The following is a 20,708-nucleotide window of genomic DNA, read 5'->3' as shown; positions in this document are numbered from 1 at the left end:
CTGGTTTAGTTTGATCATTCGAGGCCATCAAATCAGTTCTTTTAGTCGCAAATGACCATTTGTGGGTCTGAGGGCATCCCACATAGCTCTGAAAAATCAGTCATGTTAACTGGATAATAGGCAAACTCCCAAAGCCCTGGGTATGGTAAAGACCTCTCCTAGTTGTTGTTAACAGGCTTGAACTATTACCACGGACTTTTGTCTTAATTCATACCTTACTCTATGAAGAGTTTTCCAAGGCAAACTTTACATGCTATGATGGGGATCACAACAACCAAACAAAATAACCGGGTCGGGTGGTATTTTCCTTTCTTGAATATCAATGTGCTTTTTAATTTACCGTATGAAGAAAGCTACGGCAGGTACAGTATTTAGGAAATGCTAAGCAACTTGCTCTATAATGCTTGAAGCAACTGGTTTCTGCCCTCAATGTACGAGGGCTCTCCTTCCACACCCATGACCCCTGGGGAGAGAAACAAATTCAAAGGTAACCACATCCTACTTACTTTTGGCAAGTGGGATTACTCTCTACTGGAACCGTTAATAACAACCCCTTTCCGGGGTTTTGTTTCCTGCCCTGAATTCACTGCAGATTGGGTATAATAAAGAGGATAGGAAGGGGCAAGTAAACTCCTTTAATACCATGTCTGAGAGGCCACTACACCGTGGAGAGCGAGCCAGAGTCTATGGTAACTAGCCCCCTCTCCAGCTGCGGGTGAATTGCTAGAAACAGAGTCATCTTTAGAAGTACGAAATAAGCTAAGAAATGTAGATGTGCTTTGTAAATGATAAAGCAGATAAATGTTTGTCGCCCCTGTTACTTTGGTAAATGTAAATGCAAAAATTCTCAAATACCCTTAGTGATGAACAAGACGTTCACTCACAGGAGACCTAAAATGAGACCCAGGAACTGCTAACGCTGTCCTCTACCTGCTCAGGTTTCAGTTCTTCCCATGAAAGCCTCAGTTTGCAGGGAGGTTTTTTCCCCCCTCTTTGGACATCCCCAGCTGCCTGAATGTGCTCATTTATAGGGCACTCTGTGACTGAGGGGAGCCAAGGATAAAAGGAAAAATGGTATTATCAAGGACACAGATGGAGAAGGAAAGTCCACCAACTTCTATGTGACCAGTAAGACAGCAGTGGGAATATGCCAATAGCATGGTGGTAAATGGTTTTTGGTGGGTGTTTTGGGAGGCGGGGGCAGAGTTTAATGGATTTTTTTTAACATTTCATAAATACGCTAAAGATTCATGCAGTGCTGCCAGCAGTGGACGTCAGCCTGGGCCACATGGCTGCATACTCCTTTGCAACTGCCCCTGTGATGGCAGAACCTTTCATCGCACCTTTATTGTTTACTACAACCCTGGTGTTATCTTCAAAATAAAGAAACAAGCCACCTTTTCTCTGGCATGACTTCTGTTGTCACATGACCACTGCTGGCTGCACCTTCCTTCTGAGCTCTGGCTTGCCTTACTGACCATGGCCATCACCATGTTACCCACACCAGCAGAAAGTTCCGCTGTCCCTTGGTCTCGTTCACAGAGATGACATACAGATTTTTCACTTCTGTGTGGTCTGCACACTTGATCACATTTCCTACAAGAAGACCCAGGGAAATCCAGAACTTCACATAGGAGGACCTACCACATCCTCACACTTCAACATCTTCAGAAAGAGCATTGGTAAAAATTTAACAATTGCTCTCTGGGAAAAAATGAATGCATACATAGACATACAGCATGTAGATGTTTGATATAAATCTTACCAATATAAAGGATCTATAGCAGCCAATTTACAGATAATAACAAATTATACTCTTTATTATAAACTCCATAGAGCCAATAGATTCTCACACAAGGCTTTGTTAATTTTTGCAAAATTCTTGTATCTGTACTCAATCGATGGTTGGAATAGATAAATGAGTGTGGTTACAACATGAATGTTGGTTGATATTTTCCTTTACATTAATAAGAGAAAAGAAAGTGAGATAATAAAGATGTATATCAGTATTTTCACTTGCTCTTCAATGACATGAGTGATTGCTTGCTGAATCAGATGATAATTTCAAATACCAGGAGAATTTCCAAAGCTTTTTTTACTATTCACAATGTAACAGTTATGGACATGACACAATTTTACGTTTAATATGCATTATTCACATCTTCTCCATCACTTTCTTAAGTCTAGGTAATCAATGAGACAATCAATCAAGCCCTGATTTGTACCATTTGCAGATTTCCAACGTGTAAATGTTCCTACCAAGGTTGATTCCAAGCTACCATTTTGATGTCATGGACTGCAGAATTGGGAAGAAATGTGCAATAGCACACCGTGATATACTGTTTCCACCATACTGATAAAATGGGTAGAAATAACCTCACGATCATAGAGAATAGTAAAAAGGTAGTAGAATAAATAGGAAGTAATGAGTTTTGAGAATTTATTGCCTTTTTCATGTAATTTACTTTATTGTAAGTTTACACAATTTAATTTTTAAGAATGGCTGTGTTTAACAATTGGCTTGCAAATTTCCTGAAAATTTGACAATCAGCTCTCATGAGCTGGTATGAGCCACTCCAGGACACCACAGGAAAATGCCCAAAACACACCTGTGTGGGCTGGGAATTTTTGAGAGGCTGAGCATTTGAGGCATTCATACACCTGGATTTTAGATTTTAGGGAAGTTGCCTAATTATGAGCCTAAGTTCTTGAAGTGGTGGTTAGGATGTGGAGAAGCCCATCTGAGCTCCTGGCCAAGCTCCTGGCCAACCTTTGAAGGCTCCTCCTAGATGTCATTGTTAATCTTCATGTATGATCTTTCTAGTCCAACTAATTATACCTATTTTGTTTTGTTCTGAATATCACCCATTTGACAAGTAGGTTTACCACACCTAGCCTTCTCCAAAGCACATCCTGTGCCTGAAGTCTGATAAGCTTGGCTCCACCATGAACCAACCGTCAGCTGATAAATCACAGGAAGATGACTGGCCAGGGGAAGGCTGAAGGATACTGAATAATTTCATGATAATCATCTGGAAGATACCTGATCTAGGAAGAGGAGGCAGGAAAAGAAAGATTGCTGGACCATGTTTGAATGCAATAGTATGCCTGGTAAGAAGAGGGAGGAGACAGTGAGCAGTCACATGGGTTGGTACCCAGACCCTTAATTTAGGGTTTGGTGAAATCTTGCTACCACTCCTTTGCCCCTATTGCTTAGGGGAAATTCAAACATCAAAATCACCTAAAGTCAGAGGTATCTTATTTGGTGCACTTGAAGGTTGACATGGTTCTCCTGTAAGGTCCAATCACCCTTGGGTCAGAAAAGCGTTGAAGTAGAGGGCTAGTTGCACACACAACTTGGAGAAATCCTCCTGATATTTCCTACAACTTCAAAGAATGATGGACATTTGAACACCCAACAAGAGGGAAAGAAGAATCATGATGAAAAGTCTGCTAAGAGTAAGCAGAGCCAGAAAGATCAGGGTTAAAATCTCTGCTTCCCCACTTACTAGCTGTGTGACCTTCAGTTAGCTTCCTTAATGGTAACATGGGAATAATCATTTTACTTGCATTTTAGAGTCATCTACATTTAAAGCCTCTAGCAAATAGTAAATATATAATATATTAGCTTTAAAAAATATAAAAAGAGGAAGCACCTATAGTTGTTTTTAAAAGCAGAAAAATACAAATTTATTTTCAATTCTGTAGTATATCAGGAAAAATGGCCACAGTATTCTTGCAGCTTCTCTCATCAAGTGGTAAAATCCATTTATCCAATCCTCACATATGGACTTGGCATGTAACTGGCTTTGGCCAGTGGAATATTAGCAAATGTGACACAAGCAAAGACTTGATAAGTACTTGCATGAGTTCTTGAGAATTACTTCCCTTCTTGCTGATGGGAATGTTTTTGCTGTCATGTGACCAGCCCGTTGGATAATGGGAAGCAGGTGGTCATCACCCCAGTTGTCACCACATCAGCTGCCACACATGTGAGTGAGGTCATCCTAAACTATCCAGTATCAGCTTAGCTGACCAGAACAGAAGAACCACCTAGTTGACTCCAAGAATCATGAACAAATAAAATGGTTCTTGTTATAAGCCACTAAATTTGAGGGTTGTTTGTTTTGCAGCAACAGCTAACGGATACAGTTCTGACTGCAGCTATATAAAGATACTTATGCATTGAAACAAGATTTAAGGGATACTGAGCTAAAAGCCTCTTGCCCTCAACTGCTCACAATCATTTAAGTGAGAGAGACAAGACATAGAAAGAGATAATACAGTTCAGCACAGTACTTGCCAATGGGTTCAGGGTGGTATTAATTTTTTAAATGTTCTCTTAATAGTATGATCAGTTTGTTCTTACAGTTTTTAAACTGAATTAAAAGAAGTGACCTAAGACTGTTAAGCTAGCGTCTGCCTGGAGTGGAAGTTACAGGAGACAGAAAGAAGATGTGAAGTTTTCCCATGTGTACCCTCCTGACTCTAAAGGAGAGAGCCAGCTCAGCCAAATCATTTTCATTACCTTGAACAACCCCATATCAAAGTCAGGATGTGTGGATTTACCCAAAGTTATCTACTTTATCATTTCAATTAAACATATGCTTGAGGAATCTAATGAAGAAGGCTTGAGTGATGGCCGTAGAATCAATAAAGTCTTTCTGGACTTATCGATTTAGCATTCTCCATGCAGTAGAATTGATTTATGTCCTCAGATTTATTTTGATAACTCAATGATAACTCCACTATTCCTAAATTAATGTCATCTTTTCCTCAGGCTAAACTTTTTTCTAGACAAGAAAAAAATCTTATATCAAGCCAAACTGATTTTGCTAAGTAATTCCATGGCTAACAGGATGCCATAAATCAAAGAGAACCATGTACTACTATAATTGTAAATCATCCTTGTCATGGAAAAGTACAACAGCATTTATTTGTCAGTATTGTGATTGTATCATGCAGGGCCTCTTTCCTGTCGAAATTCACATCTTCCAATACAAACTCTATCATTTCATTGCAATTTAATAAATTCAATAGATTGCTTAAAAACCGCATTAATTTCCATCTCCTACAGCTTAAATTCCCAGAACATGCGAGATGGATAGGTCCTAATTTCTAATTAGCACAATCTTATTGAATGAGATAAGCCATCATCTTTGCATGAGACATATTCATCTTGGGCCTACACAAGCAAGACAGTGCCATGTAAATGGGTATATTTGCAAATGCTTTTGGGGAAAAGTATTTTCCAACCATATCTACAAAGCAAAAGGAAAAATGGAGAAATTTTTCAATTAAAAAATATCAGAATGACATAGTCCAATTAATTACCAAGTCTGTGAGTCCACCTCCTACACAACTCTGAAATCTACCCAATTTTCTCTATTGGCCCAGCCACCATCAGGACCAAGAGAGCATCACTGCTTGCTGGATGCTGCGATAGACTCCTTGCTTCTCTTGCTGTCACCACTGCCGCTTTTTCCAATTCATTTTCTACATTGCAGCAAGAGGGCTTGTTTTCAAAAATGCAAATCTTATTATAACATTACTGCCCACTCCTTCCCCTAGCTCTCAGAATAAAGAAAAATAAGCTATCAAAGCCGTCTGCAAGACCCTGCTTGCCTCTCCTAACTCATCTGTCCAGGCCCCTGCACTCTCTGTTCCAGCCAGGCTGGGTTTCTCTCAACACCTCTGACATGCCCCCAGAGTCCCACACACATGCTAGTCTCCCGACCTACAGCACACCTGCACCCTCTCTTTGCCAAGCTAATCCCCACCATCTGATAGCTCCGGGCTCAAACACCACTTGATATGATTTGGCTGTGTCCTCATTCAAATCTCAAATTGTAGCTCCCATAATGCCCATGTGTCATGAAAGGGACCCAGTTGGAGGTATTTGAATCATGGGGGCGGGTCTTTCTTGTGTTGTTCTCATGATAGTGAATAAGTCTCATGAGATCTGATAGTTTTATAAAGGGGAGTTCCCCCGCACATACTCTCTCTCTTGCCTGCTGCCATGTAAGATGTGACTTTGCTCCTCATTTGCCTTCCACCACGATTGTGAGGGCTCTCCAGTCACGTGGAACTGTGAGTTCATTAAACCTATTTTTCTTTATTAATTAGCCAGTCTCACCAGGTGTGAGTCTCACAGGCTCACGCCTGTAATCCCAGCACTTTGGGAGGCCAAGGAGGGCAGATCACCTGAGGGCGGGAGTTCGAGACCAGCCTGACCAACCTGGAGAAACCCTGTCTCTACTAAAAACACAAAATTAGCCAGGCGTGGTGGCACATGCCTGTAATCCCAGCTACTCGGGAGGCTGAGGCAGGAGAATCGCTTGAACCCAGGAGGCGGAGGTTGCCATGAGCTGAGATCACGTGATTGTACTCCAGTACTCCAGCCTGGGCAACAAAAGCAAAACTCCATCTCAAAAAAAAAAAAAAAAAATTAGCCAGTCTTGGGTTTGTCTTTATTAGCAATGTGAGAACAGACTAATATACCACTTCTCCCAAGAAGGGTTCCCTGAGCCCCGAGTGGGTTAGACCCTTCCACAACCTGTACTTCTCCTTTACAGTCTTTTGTGCTTCTCTGCTTAGTTTCTGTCTTCCCTGTTAGACTGTAGCGTCCTGAGGATAAGGACAATGTCTGCTTACTCCCCACTCCCCTGTCATACTGATGCTTAGCCCATGTTTGATTACTTCTTGACTGAGATGGGGCAGGCAACTGGGGACAGGGACCAAAAGAGCAAGAGCATTCACTGGGACAGGGCTGATGTAAATCCAAGTACACATCAAAGGGCCCATGGGGGAAGGCGGGCCAGCAGTGTGCAAACGGCAGGTGCTGCTGTGACCGAATGTTGACCCACCTTCTTAATTAATGGACCTTTTCATTTTCAAAGAACTTCAAACCAACAGAAAAGCTGCAAAAATAATGTAACCAAACCACCATATATCCTTCACCCAGATTCACACATTCAAATTTTACCAACTTAATTTGTGTATTTAAACCTCTTAAACAGTTATCAATTGGAGACAGCTAAAAAACTTAGTCTGGCCAACTAGGCGAAACCTTGTCTCTGCAGTTTTCCAGAGGTGGCAAATTATTAAAACCCAGTAAAACCCCAAAACCAGGAAAGTTTCAGGTAAAGTGAAATTCCTAGATTTTCTCTGAGCAAATGCAAACCACCTCTAAGCACAATTCCAGGATCAATCTGGCCTCTAAAAATCCTCCAGAGGCAACCCCCTTGGGCTTATAAAACTTTAAATCAGATCAAATCCATCTTTAATGCATTGCTAGGTAGGTCAATAGCCAAGCACAAGCTCATTCCCAAATATAGGTGCCACCTCTCCCGACTGGACCAAAGTGAGATACAGAAACAGAGTTAATAAGGGCAGGGACAGGGGCTGGTCACAGAACAAGCACAGCCAGGGGATATTCAGTAAATTAAATGGCCCCATGGGAGGCAGTTCATACTCGAAAGAGCAATGTAAACTATTTATGATCGTTGATGGGCCCTGAATTAGTTATAACTTCCTAAAGAAAAAAATCTTGAAATTATCACAAAGCCAGCACTGAATATGGCCACACAATGCTCACTGGAGGTCAGGAAGGAGAATGAGCTATTAGTCTGTATTAAGGAGCGAACACCGCGGTAATGGCAAACTAGTGTGTAATACAAATGCGGGCGGCCCGACCTTGACTGCCGTTCAGTGCTGGGCACTCCATCTCAGAAGGAAATAGACGAGGCCACAGGAGGGCCACAGGGTGATTAGCGCATCGGTGAGGGCTCAGAATCTCTCAATGAGGAAAGGTTTAATTATGCAGGCAGCTAATTAGGAAGAAGAAAGGAGAAAATGGACAGAGATGTGTACATGAAAAGATGAGGATTCGTGGGTGACTAAATGAGGCCCCAAAGGTTCTAAGTGAGACTTTCACAAAACACATCCATGAGGTTGCTTTTGAAAGAAAATTTTCAGTGGATCAACAAATTCTTTGGAGGAAATAAAGGGCTGGGCTCCACAGAGCAGTTCTAAATATCTAAATAAATATGTGCCTGTTTGGAATTGACCAGACACTTTAACCAGTTATGAACTGTGTCTTATCCAGGAAACTGGATGGAATAGAGTCGTGAATTCGGTTGTTTGTGATTGTTGGAAAAGACTGCCATAGCTACAAAGAAATGACGGGATACTCAGACAAGGGTCAGCAAACTACGGCCCTCAGGCCACTTCCAGCCTGTTGTCTGTTTTTATACTGTCAGCAAGTTAAGAATGATTTTTCATTTTAAAGTGGTTGAAAAAACTCAAAAGGAGAGTACTATTTCATGACACATTAAAATTATATTCATGTTCATGAAAATTTTTTGGAACACAGTCACACCGTTTCGCTTTCACACCATGACAGCAGAACTGAGGAGCTGCGACAGAGACTATATTGAGCCACAAGTCTAAAATATTTACTTTCTAGGCAGGGCACGGTGAGTCACGCCTCTAATCCCAGCACTTTGGGAGGTTGAGGTGGGCGGATCACCTGAGGTCAGGAGTTCGAGACCAGCCTGGCCAACATGGAGAAACCCTGTCTCTGTTAAAAATACAAAGATTGGCCAGGAGTGCTGGTGCACGCCTGTAGTCCCAACTACTTGGGAGGTTGAGGCAGAAGGATTGCTTGGGAGGTAGAGGTTACAGTGAGCTGAGATTGCACCACTGCACTCAAGCCTGGGCAACAAAACCAGACTCTGTCTCTAAATAAATTGATTAATTAATTTAATCAAATATTTACTTTCTGGTCCTTTTCAGAGAAAAAATCTGCCCACCTCCACTCTAAGGTGTTGTGTGTTAAATATTTCCACGGTGGCCAGGGCCCCACGCAATCAGCAAGTGCTACCGTTCCCATGCCTGGTATCAGGGGACCGTGTAAACCTATGGCTAGGGTCCCCCGCCTGGGCCCCAGGGTGGAGATGCTCAAAGGAATGCCAGTAAAGCAACCGGAGGAAGCTGCTGCACCAGCAAAGAGGGCCACATACCACAGCAGATCCCAGTCGGGGTCGTCCAGAAGCCTGCTGGCCTCCTAGAGAGGCTCCCTAGCAACCTGGAGTCAGCCTGCTCGGAACCTTTGACTTCACAGAAGCATTTGGTGAGTGCTCAAGGGCTTTTTGTGCACCAGAGCCAGTAAAATGCCATGTTTGCCAGCATGTGAAATGCCCAGGGATATCAGATACGTCTCAATTTTTCAGAAAGTTTTTTGGAAAAAATAAAAACTAAGCTATAAGGGAAATATTTTATTTTATTCCTATAAATGTAGTACACTGCATTGTGACTCGGCTAAAAATATATATGTGGGGTTTAAAAAAAAAAAAGTCTATTATTCCTAAAAACAAGAATAAAATCATTAAGCTAAAAAGAAATATCTTGGTATTTATGAATATGAGTTGCAGTGAAAAAACACTTAAATTCATAACATAGTGGAATTATTCAAATTCTATATTCATCTGTGTGGTCTCTGGTTTTCGTTTTTGTTTTGTTTTTTGGTAAGAGGATGAAAAGCGCTAGCCTTTGCAGAAATGTATGTTGCCATCCTCTGCCACTAGGGGGCAGCATGCCCCATTATTTTACCTCTGTCTCAGCCTTCCAGCTGTCCCTAATAGCAACGTGTTTAAGACTGACAAGAAAACTCGTGTATATAATAAGCAATTAGACATTGTATAATGCCATATATTTGATGGATATGTTATGTGTATAGTATTATACAATATGCAATATATCTCACGTTGTAACATATACATTATTCATATATAAAGTATAAAATTTTATTTTGCATATATAATACATCATTTGGGAAAAGTGGGGAATGTATCCTATACACCAGTAAACACAGCAAGCCTCACTGGAGCACAAAAAAATCCAGTCAGAGTTCACCTGCTTCTATTAAAAGAATGAGGGCAGCTGTATTTGATGTTAAAGAAGGGATTAGGCCTATCAAGGTCTTCCCAGCAGAAAGTTCCAGAAGGTACGGATCACCTAGAAGGCTGCATGGTCACTGACCAGCTTGTGGAAGGAGAGGGAGGACGGGAGTCACGGGATGTACAGACTCAGTAGCCAAGGAATCTCAGAGATGCCCAATCTAACTCAGAAGCCAAGAGGCCAAGGGACAACAAAACCAAGAGGCCAGAGCACTGCAAGGACACAGGGAGCCCTGGAGCCTGAGGGAGAGTCCAGAGCTGCAGGCAAAGCCGGGTCAAGAGTCCAGGCTTAGAAACAGCCTCAAACCAGCACTCCAAATAGCTCAGCGAGTCACATAGTCAGAATCTCAAAAATGTGACTTTAAGTTCATTTCCAAAATAAGACAAGGAGTGGCAGAAGGGAGATTCAAATTCCAACCTGTTCAGACATTCTGAAACATAAAACCCTGAATGTTTGGGGGCAATTAATCCACAAAACATCTCAGTCCGCTTCTAACATCTGCCTCTGGAGCAAGGATGGAAAGCACTGGAAATGAAGGGCTTTCCTGGATCTGGGAATCTGGGTGCACAGGCCAGTTCCCAACATTCATGTGAACATCCCTTTTCTGCAGTCAGGACTAAAGCTGGCTTCTGCATGATCCACGTACATGAGATCTGCACACATGAAATGTCTTTGTGCTGCTTCTCAGCATACATCATACTTTTCCCATGAAACATTTCATTTAAGACCAAAAAAAAAAGACCTATGAGATAGGTATTAATATCATACCCACTGTACAGATGAAGAAACAGACACTGAGAGCTTAAGCAACTTGCCCGAGCTCACAATAGTGAGTGACGTGACGGTGCCGGGACTTAAAACAGAAAACTCTTTGTATTAGTCCTTTTCATACTGCTATAAAGAACTTCCAGAGAATGAGTAATTTACAAAGGAAAGAGGTTTAATTGACTCACCGTGCAGCATGGCTGGGGAGGCCTCTGGAAATTTACAATCATCGCAGAAGGCGAAGGGGAAGCAAGACACCTTCTTCACAAGGTGGCAAGAAGGAGAAGTGCCAAATGAAGGAGGAAGAGCCCCTGATGAAACCACCAGATCTCGTGAGAACTCACTCACTGTCACGAGAACAGCATGGGGAAAACCACTCAATGGTTCAATTACCTCCACCTGGTCTCTCTCTTGACGTGTGAGGGTGACGGGGATTACAATTCAAGATGAGATTTGGGTGGGGACACAAAGCCTAACTGTATCACTCTTCTTGCTTCAAAATTGCCTGTTCTTTCTGCTACATTTGCTGCCTCCAAAAAAAAGTATTTATCTGAGCCAGGAAGTGTATAAAAAGGCAAGCTTCAATGAGCACAATAGATTGGTACACATCGGAGGCACTCGAACCAGAGCGACTCCATCTTGAACAGTGGCTGGGTGAAATGAGGCTGAGACCTGCTGGGCTGCATTCCCGAGAGGTTAGGTATTCTTAGTCACAGGACGAGATAGGAGGTTGGGCCGGGCGCGGTGGCTCACGCCTGTAATCCCAGCACTTGGGGAGGCCAAGGTGGGCGGATCACGAGGTCAGGTGATCAAGACCATTCTGGCTAACACGGTGAAACCCCGTCTCTACTAAAAATACCAAAAATTAGCCAGGCATGGTGGCGGGTGCCTGTAGTCCCAGCTACTAGGGAGGCTGAAGCAGGAGAATGGCGTGAACCCAGGAGACAGAGCTTGCAGTGAGCCAAGATCGCACCACTACACTCCAGTCTGGACAACAGTGCAAGACTCCGTCTCAAAAAAAAAAAAAAAAAGGAGGTTGGCAGGACCATTATCACAAGATACAGGTCACAAAAACCCTACTGATAAAACAGGATGCAGTAAAGAAGCCAGACAAAACTTGCCAAAATCAAGATGGTGACAAAAGTGGCCTCTGGTCATCATCACTGCTCATTGTACACTAATTATAATGCATTAGCATGCTAAAAGACACTCCCACAAGCAGCATGACAGTTTATAAATGCCATGGCAAACTCTGGAAGTTACCCTATATGATCTAAAAGGAAAGGAATCCTTAGTGCTAGGAAATCCCTCCCCCACCCACCAACCCCCTGCCTTTCCCAGAAAATTCAGGAATAATCAACCCCTTGTTTAGCATATGATCAAGAAGTAACCATAAAAATAGCCAGCCAGCAGCCCTCAGGTCTGCTTTGTCTATGGAGTAGCCATTCTTTTATTCTTTTACTTTCTTGTAAACTTGCTTTCACTTTACTCTGTGGATTCGCCTCAAATTCTTTCTTGTGTGAGATCCAAGATCCTTCTCTTGGGGTCTGGATTGGGACCCCTTTCTGGTAACATATACATTAAAAAGAAAAAAAACAAACAGGCAAACATAATAGAATTTTTCCAAAGGCTAATGGGTAGCCAGAGGCCATGAGAGAAAAAGAACAGGAATTAGGGAAGAAAGAAGGAAAGGATTCGAATCACAAGACAGGAAGATGGGGACTAACCTCAGAAGTATATTTTCAAAGCAAGCGTAAGAGGTGCCAGCTGGCCGGCGCAGTGGCTCTCGCCTGTAATCCCAGCACTTTGGGAGGCCAAGGCAGGTGGATCACAAGGTCAGGACTTCGAGACCAGCTTGGCCAATATGGTGAAACCCCATCTCTGCTAAAAATACAAAAATTAGCCGGGCGTGGTGGTGCTCGCCTATAGCCCCAGCTACTCAGGAGGCTGAGGCAGAAGAATCACTTGAACCCAGGAGGCAGAGGTTGCAGTGAGCCCGGACGACAGAGTGAGACTCCATCTCAAAAAAAAAAAAAAAAAAAAAAAAAAAAAAAAGTGCCTGCTGCATTTGGTGGCTTAAAGTTCTTAAAGTTCTGAGGGAGTCTTTGGCGGAATAGTGGAATCAGGAAAGGTGCCTGGTATGTAAAAGGAGCTGAATCAACAGCAGTAGAAGGAATGCATGAAAGAGGCAGATTTCTGCCAAGTCTAATGGCAAAGGACAGCAGTGGAAGCAGGGGCACTCCAGGGACTGAGCAGAAACAAAGCCTCTAACAGCAACTGCACAAAGCCGCATTCTTTGCCTAATTACTTAAGCCTGAGTGTGTTCACCTGCAAGTTTCCTGCTGGTCAGAGGAAGCAGTTTTGTTTCTGTTGTTGATGTCTTGGTTGAGGGAGGGGCTCCGGGTGATTCTAAAAGATAGACAGGGCAGGACAACAGGGAGCAGGGAATGTGGCACACCGGATGCCACGATTCCATACACCACAAGTGGTTCTATTTCAGCCCAGAAATGATGAGACCAGCCTGGGATTTGCTACTTTTCCCATTCCTCCTGCTATGTTCTTTGCTTTAATGAGAGAGAAAAAGGGAGAGAAGGAGAGAGAGATATAAAGGAGAGAGAGAGTGAATATATATCTCTAACAGTAAGAAAATAGCCATGTATCCATGCAACAGGAAGGCAGGTAAAGAAAGGGGGAAGGCCGGGCATGGTGGCTCACACTTGTAATGCCACCACTTTGGGAGACTGAGGCAGGCAGATTGCCTGAGGTCAGGAGTTCGAGACCAGTCAGGCCAACGTGGCGAAAGTCTGCCTCTACTAAAAATACAAAAAAAAAAAAAATCAGCAGTGCATGGTGGCGCGCGCCTGTAATCCCAGCTACTCCGGAGGCTGAGGCAGGAGAATTGCTTGAACCAGGAAGGTAGAGGTTGCAGTGAGCCGAGATCACGCCACTGCACTCCAGCCTGGGCAATAGAGTGAGACTCTGCCTCGAAAGAAAGAAAGAAAGAAAGAGAGAGAGAGGAAGGAAGGAAGGAAGGAAGGAAGGAAGGGAGGGAGGGAGGGAGGGAGGGAGGGAGGGAGGGAGGGAGGCAGGGAGGGAGGGAGGGAGGGAGGGAAGGAAGAGAAAGAAAGGAAAAGAAAGAAAGGGGGGAAAATGGTCATTGAGAAATTTCCAGCAAAGACTGGCCTCATGGAAACCCTGGCATGTCCCTGGAGGGGCTGCAGATCAGGTGAGGCTGAATCAAGCACTCAGGGGCAGATCTAGTGTCTGCGGTAACCTCTTCTAGTTGTGTTGTAGGACTTTCTCCTTAGTTCAGCTAAAAAGGGAGTCCTTTTCACATAGCCAGGAGAGATTAGGCTCACAGCCACTTTGAAGGGTGAGAAAAATTGAATTTATTGGGCAAAAAGGAAATAAGAACTCTCAGTGAAAGTCTGGGAATTGGAGGGATCCCCAAGGAAGCAGAGGCCAAGGGATATGGTCATTTTTCTCTGCCTTCACTGGATTTCCATCTTTTGGAAGTGGATTTTCTTCTTTTGATACAGGATTTATTTCAATCAAGTCACTAGGTCACAGGGGGCCTTACTTCATTCTCTTCCATGTCCTTTGGGGGTAATGGGATGAAAACTTCAAATTGATATCAACTTCTACTAAAATGGTTAACAGCAGAAAAACCACAATGAAGAGAATTGTCAAGAAAGAGTAGAAGTTGAAGATGACAGCCAGTTAAATGATGGCCAGTTAAATAAAGTCCTTAACAATACATGGTGAGGAGCAGGCAGCAGCTGTGCTTGGATAACAAGAAATTCAATGCACGCATTTAACAGAAATGTTCAACTACAACAAGCACTATTTGAAGATTAACAGGAACAATTTTTTGACGATTTCAAACAAACTTACTTTTCAGCATAGTTGCACCTAATTTAAAGTATTTAAAAACAGCTCATCAGAGCCCCTATTTGTCATAGACTTTTGAGTTTATTTGGGACTGTATTAGTCCATTTTCATGCTGCTGATAAAGACATACCTGAGACCGGGCAATTTACAAAAGAAGGAAAAGAAAGAGGTTTAATTGGACTTACAGTTCCACATGGCCGGGGAAGCCTCACAATCATGGCAGAAGGCAAGGAAGAGCAAGTCACATCTTACATGGATGGCAACAGGCAAAGAGAGAGCTTGTGCAGTGAGACTCCCATTTTTAAAACCATCAGATCTCATGAGATCCATTCACTATCACGAGAATGGCATGGGAAAGACCCACCCCCATGATTCAATCATCTCCCACCAGGTCCCTCCCACAACATGTGGGAATTATGGGAGCTATAAGATGAGACTTGCGTGGGGACACAGAGTCAAAACAAAACAGGGACCATTTTTTTTTATCTTTAAAATTGTTGTAAATTTCTGTATGCACTTTGCTCTTTTATTAAACTTACTCCAAGGTGAGCCTTGACTCTTTGGTGGTAGGACAAGATCATACACTAATACCAGCATGGACCTGCTTTCCCATTGTGTCTGAAATGTGAGTCAAGTAGTATCAGCCTGCTATGACATTAACATTGCCAGGATAACTCTTTTACAGAAATCATTTTGATTTTATTCAGTATTTAGTAGTGAAAGATATTCATGCTTTAATGGTAATACATTTCTGGTTTAATATAAATTAAGGATGTTTTTCAGTTGTGCACAAATGCTGGTGGCTTAGTTTTGACAATTGTTTATGTATGTCATGTTAAGCTTAGGTTTAAAAAAGTAAAGCCAGTAAACTAGGTCTTTGTTATTTGCTTTAAAAAAAAAAAAAAGAAAATAAATGTGAATGTGTTTGGTGCATTAAAAACAAACAAACAAAAAAAAACAGTCCAGACTTCTTGTTACACACACGTTTCTAAGCTGGAAGGATGTGGGTCTGACACCACTACTGGTCATCTTATCTGCCGCTCAAAGGCAGCTCTTCAAGGACAAAGGCAGAAAGAAGAGCTGGAAAGGCAACAAACTCCCAACGATAAAATGTATGTTCTTGGATACAAACATGTCTGAAGTGAGTCCATTCTTGGGCTTCCCAATCACGCGAGTATTTGTTGTTCTTTCAGGCTTGGGTTTCGTTTCTACAACATGCTCACCTCTTTTCCCCAGTGGTTCTTGCTTCCCACATCAGCCTCTGCCCACGCCATGGCTTACTCTCCTCCCAACTCTACATATTTAACCCTGAAGTCTTTAAAGTCTCCACTCAAATGCCACGACCTCCCACATGAAGTCGTTCCTTACCTCTCCTGTGCCAACTCACCTGTCCCACCTGGACAGCCCCCTGACACTTTATCTGTACTTTTCTCTGTCTGTATCAGGATGACATTAAGCCTCAGGGCACAGAAAACTACAGCAGCTTAGATAAATAGGGATTTGTTTTTCTCACATAAGAGGTCGTCTCATGGAAGGCAGCTGCCAGCTTTGCTTTGGGGGTCTGACAATGTCAGGGACAGCATCTCCACAGTGGCCTTTATCTGGTACAGTCCCCAGATGGACTTGGAAGACCCAGTTCCTATCCCCTTCCTTCCTGCATGTAGTTCTCAGAATAACTTTAGAATGTGCTGGAATGCAACATCCTGAGATAGGACTGCCTGAAAGAGCTTAGCTCTTTTCCTGTTCCTCCTTGGGTATGTAAGATCTTGAGTTAGAGGGAACTGTTCAGGACAGCCCACACTTTGTTCCTCTCTTCCCTGGAAGTAGGATGTCCTTCCAAGCTTGGCTCAGTGAGTCATGGAACCCCTGAGGCTTTTAACTGGAAATGAGCTATCTTTTAGGGGCCCTCAGCTGCCATGAAAGTGGGGCACAAGCAGTGGAAACTCCATCCACACTGGGCAGCTGTCTTGAACACATTCACATTCCTTAGGGGACTGACTCACAATGGATCCCAGTCTCCTTTGTCCCTTGCTGACTGTCAGTGAGTAATAAATCCATTTCCTGTAACTAGCTGTATGTGAATATGTTCTGCCTCACAGGACTCAGGCAATTGGTAAAACTACAGCCTGCAATGCAATGGGCAGAAGTGTTCAGACTTCTAGTCATGGTGGTTGGCATATGTGATGGTCTTTGCTGTCCTCCAAGCACTGGGGGTCCTCTCTTGTGATTGGTTATTGGTGAACCCGTTTCTCAGCCTCATGGCTGCAAGACAGCTGCCACATATCCAGGCATCGTATTTGCTTTCCAGGTAAGAATAAAGGAGAAGTAGGAGGACCAGTTGCTTACTCCTCTTTTATCCGGAGAACAAAGGTTTTCCTGGAACCCACTAGCAGACTTCCACTTAGAATTCATGACCCCAAACCACATCATCACTGACTAGTTACAACGGAGGGCAGGAAATGAGGATTTAAGTCCCCTAGAGTAGACAAAGAAAACAAGAAGGAGATTGGGAATGGCTATTAAGTCAACCTAAGAATAGTCACTGCCCTGCTTGATCAAGGCCCTGGTCACAGTTGTATCTTTTATTACAGTTTTTTGCATGCTAAAATCTAAGCTCCCTCTGGTAAGGGGCTGAGTTCTCAATCACTACACCCTTCAAAGAGCCTAGCACATGAGACTTTGATGAATCTATGCCTGGTGACTGTGGCACTGCTACTTGCTCAGGTTCGTGGGGCCTCCTGGCAGGCTGAGCAGATTGTGGCTGCAGTGGGGTAATTAAATGTGCATCCTTCTTTGATCTCTAAGCTCTCCTGTTTGAAATTCATCTGAATGGAGTGGAAAGATACTGGGGACGTGGACTCCCCTGCCTTGTCTAATCATCCAGAAAGGGTTAAACCATTTCTATTTCGGGTCTCTTGTGATCAAGAAAGCTCTGCTGGCAGGAGTGCCTATTTGGTGCCTTAAAGGCAAGTAATTGTGGGAATTAAGAATTAGCTCTCACCCTGACTATTCTCTAGACATAGTTAGAATAAAAGCAGCAGTGACATTGCCAATGACCCAGATGTTGGAGAACCTTGTATTAAGCCACAGAGGCCCTTGCCTCCAAATCCTATAATACTGCATTAACACAGGCTCAACCTGTAGAATTGGATTTAAATCCAGCCCTCGAATGCTCACCCTACTCCAGCCCCTTCCCCACACCTAATCTCATTTTGTCCTCAGAGTGCTGAAAATAATGGTAATGTAGTTGCCGTGGAAAGTGACTGTGTGAGCATATTTTACATTAGAAAGGCTCTTAATAAAGTAAAAGTGCTTTAAATGCAGGAGTCTCTCCCCTTACATCCCTTCTGCCTGGATAATAAATGATTTGTTACAGTTTCAAACTTCCGTGGCCTGCTGGGTCCAGGGGCTGGAGACAACCAAGCAGCCCTGTCCTGGGCACAAGGTACTCATGTGTGCTGGGATGTTGGGTCCAGACCTACATGAAACACAGGACAGGGAAGGAGTCAAGACAGAGACTGCTTTATGGCCAGAGGCTCTCCTCCACTTTTACTCATACATGTCAACAAAGTAATAATAATAATAATAGCAGTTACCATTTGTTGAGTACTTAGGTGAAGAGCATTGCACACATTGTCTCATTCAATTTCTCCAACCTACCTAGAGGCTGGGCGCTATCATTGTCCCCATTTTACAGATGAGGAAATTGAGGCCTGAAGAGGTCAAGTCACTTCCAGGATCACACAGATAGTGGGTGGGAGAGCTGGGACTCATGCCCATGAAAAGCCCCATGCTGCCTACTCTACCTCCATGTTGGAGTAGGGCAGTGGTTCTCAGTCAGGGGTGGTGGGATACAACCACCTGGCAAGTTTTAGGGGCCCCACTCAGACCAATTAAATCTTAACCTCTGGATACGGGGCCAGGGCATGCCGAGGCTTTAAGCTCTCGGCTGCATGCTGCTGCTGTGGTCTGAATCCTTGTGTCCCTCAAAATTCCTATGTTGAAACCTAATCCCCAGTGTGATGGTTTTACAAGGTGGGACCTTTGGAAGGTGATTAGGTCATGAGGGCAGAGCCTTCCTGAATGGAATTAGTACCCTCATGAAAGAGGTTCCAGAGAACTCCTCCACCCCTGTACCACGTGAGGACACCGCGAGAAGGCACCACCTATGATCCAGAAGCTGAGTCCTCACCAGATACAAATCTGCCTTGATCTTGACTTCCCAGGCTTCAGAACCGTGAGAAATCAATTCCTGCGGTTTATAAGCTACCAAGTCCATGGTATTTTGTTATAGCAGCCCTAAGGGACAAACGCATCCAGGTACAGTGGAAAAGGCACCTTCCCTGGAGTCAGGCCTCTGGAGTGGCGTGCTGGCTCTGAGCCTCACTAGCTGCCCTGCCCACTTCCCAAGGTGTTTGCAAACACCCTGTGTGAACGCTGAAGGGTTCAGTGATATATGACAACACAGACAGGCCAGGGTCCCGGGCAACAAGGTCCAAAACCAGCTCTGAGAAGTACACCCAGAAGCCACGATTCTGTGATTCATCCCTTCACCATTGATTTTCTCTATTCATTCAATAAGCATTCACTAAGCTTTTTTGGGGGGGAGGGGGGTGGAGTTTTGCTCTTGTTGCCCAGGCTGGAGTGCAATGGCACGATCTTGGCTCACAGCAACCTCCGCTTCCCAGGTTCAAGCGATTCTCCTGCCCCAGCCTCCCTAGTACCTGGGATTACAGGCATGTGCCACCACACCTGACTAATTTTGTATTTTTAGTAGAGATGGGGTTTCTCCATGTTGGTCAGGCTGGTCTTGAACTCCTAACCTCAGGTAATCTGCCCGCCTCGGCCTCCCAAAGGGCTGGGATTACAGGCGTGAGCCACCGCACCCAGCCACACTAAGCACTTATTCTGTCCAAGGCTTTCAGCTGCAAAGGGAGGAAGACAGAATTCCTTCCATCCACAGGAATCATCTTGCCATTCCCTGCCCTCAATCTATTTATGATCTAACTGAGGAGAGCAGCTGGCATAAGATAAAGCACAACATCCACATGTACATCAAGTGCCAGATGAGTGGCACAGCGAGGAGGGCTTTAAGGGTTCTCACAGGGAGTGATCTCCAAAGTCAAGGAGCTTCATAGGAGGGGAGGGTTAGGGCAGGGCTTTGGAATGCCAGCATAGCCTTCCTGCTGGGCAGTAGAGCCTACATGTTCCCGCTGGTCCAGGGAAACCCTTCCCATCCTAGGTCAGTTCTGGCCCGAGCAGGACTTCTGGTAGCCGGTCCTGGAGTCTGCAACTCGTTGCCCACCATGGCAGGAGGGCAGGATGGCGGAGAGAAAGAGCAAATCATGTTCTCTTTGGCAGTGGGGTGACAGCAGGACAGCAGGCATCTCCTGCCCCATTAGAACACCTCAGCAGACTTGAAGATGGGTTTTCTCAGCTGATAAATCAAGGCAACAGTACCTTCGCACAGCGCCAGTGGGAAGATCAACCATTACAATGACCATCAGCTCCACCACCATTGATGGAGCCCTCTCCAAGGGCCAAACACAGTGCTCACCACGTCATTCACTTTAGGATCTCAGGGAATCCTCCCAACAATCATGGAAAGGGCACCGTTATTATACCCTGTTATCCAGAGAAGGAAACCTATTCTCAGAGAGGTTAAGCAATTTTCTCAAGGTCACATAACAAATCAATAACACAGCTGACTCAAACTCAGACCTGTCTGATTCTAAAGCCCACCCCCATACCATGACACACCATACAACAGGAGTTTGTAACTTGGAGTCCATGGATAGGATTTAGGTATCTTTGATCTTAGATGGGGAAACAATAGTACCAGAATTACATCTCTGTTCAGTGGCATACGGGGGTGAGGGAGGGAAGCAATGGGAACCTTTGGCCCCTGAAGGGATGTATTTTATCACTGACAATCTTTTTTTTTTTTTTCTTTGGCAGAGTTTTGCTCTTGTTGCCCAGGCTGGAGTGCAATGGCGTGATTTCGGCTCACCACAAGCTCCGCCTCCTGGGTTCAAGTGATTCTCCTGCCTCAGCCTCCCAAGTAGCTGGGATTACAGGCATGTACCACCGCA

General features: G+C 44.0%; 1 pseudogene; it reads right to left on the bottom strand.

Moving 5' to 3' along the window:
* Positions 1-1,248: 1,248 nt before the first annotated feature.
* LOC123568029 (large ribosomal subunit protein uL14 pseudogene) lies at positions 1,249-20,135 on the bottom strand (annotated as a pseudogene).
* Between the last annotated feature and the right edge of the window lie 573 nt (positions 20,136-20,708).

The sequence above is a fragment of the Macaca fascicularis genome, chromosome 12, assembly GCF_037993035.2.
Source record: "Macaca fascicularis isolate 582-1 chromosome 12, T2T-MFA8v1.1".
Classification (NCBI taxonomy): Eukaryota; Metazoa; Chordata; class Mammalia; order Primates; family Cercopithecidae; genus Macaca; species Macaca fascicularis.
Note: the sequence above shows the minus strand (reverse complement) of the source record. Positions and strands in the feature narration are given on the sequence as shown.